The 3,810-nt window shown below is 46.9% G+C and overlaps 2 non-coding genes across 2 annotated transcripts; one reads left to right on the top strand and one right to left on the bottom strand.

The window, feature by feature from the left end:
• Positions 1-302: 302 nt before the first annotated feature.
• Positions 303-409, top strand: LOC118622061. Its single transcript, XR_004957899.1, has one exon. It is a non-coding gene; the product is annotated as a U6 spliceosomal RNA (small nuclear RNA).
• An 822-nt stretch (positions 410-1,231) lies between these two features.
• On the bottom strand, positions 1,232-1,338 carry LOC118622035. Its single transcript, XR_004957873.1, has one exon. It is a non-coding gene; the product is annotated as a U6 spliceosomal RNA (small nuclear RNA).
• Positions 1,339-3,810: the final 2,472 nt, after the last annotated feature.

Here is a 3,810-nt window from a genome sequence, read left to right as displayed (position 1 = left end):
CATGACCTCACTTATTTGTGGAATATAATTAACAAAATAAGCTGATGAACAAAATAGACCAAGAGACATAGAAGTAGAGTACAGACTGACAAACCTCAGAGGAGTGGGGCAAGGGAGGGAAGAGATAAACCAAACAACATATGCAGAAAAGCATAACTAATAGACAACAATGGGAGGGGGTGGAAATGGTAGGAGGGTGTCAATGGGGGGGGGGGAGAAACATCTGTAACAAAATAAAGTAATAAAAAAAGAGAGGAGGAATCCCACCGTGACTTAAATATAATGTGGGCGGAGTTTGCAGCTTGCTGGCTTTGGCAGCAGGTATACTGAAATTGGAAGGATACAGAGAAGATTAGCGTGTCCCCTGCCCAAGGATGACACGCAAATTCGGGAAGCGTTCCAGCTCCCTGGGGCTTGGAAAAAATACGAGTTAAAGTATAATGTGTGACACTCAGCACCATGGTGACTTTTTCCACTATAAAGATATTCGTGTAAGGCAATCTGTGAAACCACAACGAGGCAATTATGCCTGGGGTATTGGTGTTAATGTGTGAACTTTCATTTCCTTCATAAACCTCAATCGTTTTGAAATGGATTTATTTAAGGTTTTGTCTCCCTCAACAACACAAACTCCACAGGCCCAGGTAGGTCGTTATTGTTCTCTAGAAGACTGCATGGCACATGCATTGCAAGTGAACCTTTTACCAAGTAATTTCTGAATTACTGGGTTACTACATTACTGCTAAAATAATGAATCCTTACTAAAAGAAGTAAGCAACATTAGTGCTTTCTTGTTGTGTCTACTTTGTGACATTTTTCAGCCGTTAGACCAAAATGCCTACACCGTCTCAGACTGCGAGCTGTAGGAGGGCTGTTGGCGGGGGCAGGTGGCTCAGTGGAAAACTGGCTGGAAGGAGCAAGCCCACTTGGATTTCCTTTTACAAGTATTTCTGAGACCGGTTTTGTATGCCTGTTTTCATGTGGCCTTTGAGGCGCACTCAGAAACGTTGGCTTGCCTAAAACGGACGGATTCTGTGATTGGAAATTTGATCAATAAGTTCATTGCACAAACCAATTGAATCAAAAACAAATTGATTACATTTGATCAATTTAATCAGATATCAAGACCACATGGTGGTAGAAACGGAACTGGGTGGCGATGGAGATAGCAGAAAGCTGTTGTATAATAACTGTTCACACAAGAAAAGATTAGGTGCAATTCTGCACGGAACAAAATATGGAACGCTTCACGAATTTGCGTGTCATCCTTGCGCAGGGGCCATGCTAATCTTCTCTGTATCGTTCCAATTTTAGTATATGTGCTGCCGAAGCGAGCACGACTCAAGCTCCTCCCACAGCATATATAAGTCACAACCACTGTGCTACTTTCATAGTTATGGTGACTAAATTGAGTGCTTTCACGGAGACTTCATAATGATTAGAGGAATTTATGCAACAGGATCACCAGAGGACTTTCGCACTTTAGTTACTATGATCGCAGACTGTGATTGAGTTGCCAGGTTTACTTGTCGTCTGAGATATGCAAATGAGCTTCCGAGGCACCTTGGGTAAGGAGCCGTGGTGGGACTCGAAGCGGGCGGGGTGACTTCTCAGTGCTTCGTGCTGGGCCCGCGGAGCATGACGGGAGCGGTGAGCAAGACCCACGCCCCGGCGTGCTCTCGAGGTCGGGGCGAGCCGACAACTGGTAGTCCGTGAGGCTCTCGGGCTGATGTGATGGGACGGCCCCGGCGTCCTGCCTGGCGCGGGCGATCTGTCGTCAAGTCGTTTGACCTGCTGGGCCACTAGGGCTCTGGGTCCAGCACGGGTCGTCCCAGCAAAACATGGAAGGTATCAACGGATATTTCACCCGTGACACTGGGGTCTCGTGCCAGCTGCAAAGATATTGAAACGCGCCCAGAGTCCATCCCTCCGGGAAAGTCCACCCTCGCCTGCTCAGTTCTGGGCCGCCAGCACCACACTCCACGACCCCGGGCTCAGCAGACGTTCGCACCGGTGTCTGGGGCCTGAGTCCACTCGGCCCAGGCGCCACTGTGTTGGGGGAGGGGCGGGGCCGGCAGGACGGCCACGCCTCTCACAGGTGTGTAAATGCTGGATCCCTGGAAGCCAGGTGTCCGACCCTCCGGAAGGCGGAAGACGACGCGGAAGCCCACGTGTTGGGCCTGGGTGGTGGATTCGAGGAATGACACTCTTAGGGTTGAGCTGGAGAATCATTCTTGTAGTTCCTTGTGTTGTAACCCAGGAGAGTCATCCTCACTCAGACATCAAGTAATTTTGAATATTAGGAGCTTTATTACCTGCGCAGGGACTGCAGCCAACCTACACAGAGGAGAACTGCAGCCCCGAGCTCAGGGGTTGGGTTGCTTCTATAGGACAGGGGTTACTCAAGAGTTTAGCAGAGCAAGCAAGCTACGTGTACAGAAGCAGATATCAGCAGTTAGTAACTGCACAAGTTGTTTGTTTTATATTTCTTAACATTTACTAGACCCTAACCTTGAATGTCTCATCGCCCTGTCTGGCATCTCCTGATTAGTTAAGCTCATGGTCAATACCCCTGTGGTCATGGCTGATGCATACCTTCCTCTTCAAGAATTTTTGCAAAAACAACTCGGGTTCAAGGAACCCAGGAGAGGTTCCTTCTTTTAGCAGATGGAGAATTACTGGGTTATAACACCTTGCACTTCCCCGCACCCGGGCCCTGTGACCATACCCGTGCAGAGCCCCACGTGCGGGAAACAGAACGTGAGTGCTCCAGGTTCTGATTCTATCTGCCGCCAAGGCCCCTTGCCCAAGGCTCGGCCTGTGCGTGGTGAAATGAGGGCGAAGTGGGAAGGAGCCCCCGGTATGGAGGTGGCTGCACTACTCCGTGTGTTGGAGGTGCGGTGAAGGGTATAAATTTGTCTGTGTGAAGCCGGCACCCTTAATCAGGAATACGGTATATTTATAGAATGAGTGGAGTTTTGCTTTTTTCTCCTTCATCTGGTTGTCCTCTCTCTCTCCAAAACTATGACACAATAGTTTGAAGTAAAAACCTAAGAAGGAAAGTAATTTTGAATTTTTAAATTAGTACCAATTTTATAGTGTACACAAAGAAAATCGTGTGAAACTGTATGAGTTTCTGATATTGCTGAGAAAAAATAGAAGAGGAACAGAAAGCCCACAGGGATTATTGCTAACCCTGTGTTTGTGGTTATAATTCTCTTTCAAAGCTTTGAAAAGTAATAAAAACACTGTGTTCTCCCCACCCAGGAAAAAAAAAAAAAATGCTGCTGCAGCTATATATCACACAATGTAGACTACGAGAAAAGGAATATTGTCAAATCCTGTTGTAACGTGTCAGCGAGATAGCCAGAGACGCACAGCCGAACTGTAAAGCAGCACTTTATTACACCCGCGGGCTGGGGGGATCTCCCAAATCCCAGCCCTGAGCTTCCTTTGTTCTTTGCTTATATAGGAACAAAATACAGAAAAAAACTACATTAAAAAAAACCCAAAAACAGAAAGAGCTACATTCAAAGAAAAAACTTACATTCCTCCTGGCTCCACTTAATTGGCATGGGGGCTGATGCAGACTTCTCCAGAGAAGGGCGGTGGGTTGCAGGGGTTAGGGCAATCATTAATCTCTTTGTTTTTTATGGTCCCTTCAAGTTTCCCAAGGCCATCATTAACCCTTTATCTTTATGGTTCCTCTGGGTGTCAGTCCCAGGTTTTTTAGAAGACTGCTCCGGTGTTTACGTGCAGGAATAACTGATCAGAATGGAGTTTGATTTTTTAAGATAGTCCAGTTCAATA

Source organism: Molossus molossus, unplaced genomic scaffold (genome assembly GCF_014108415.1).
Source record: "Molossus molossus isolate mMolMol1 unplaced genomic scaffold, mMolMol1.p scaffold_m16_p_8, whole genome shotgun sequence".
NCBI lineage: Eukaryota > Metazoa > Chordata > Mammalia > Chiroptera > Molossidae > Molossus > Molossus molossus.
Note: the sequence above shows the minus strand (reverse complement) of the source record. Positions and strands in the feature narration are given on the sequence as shown.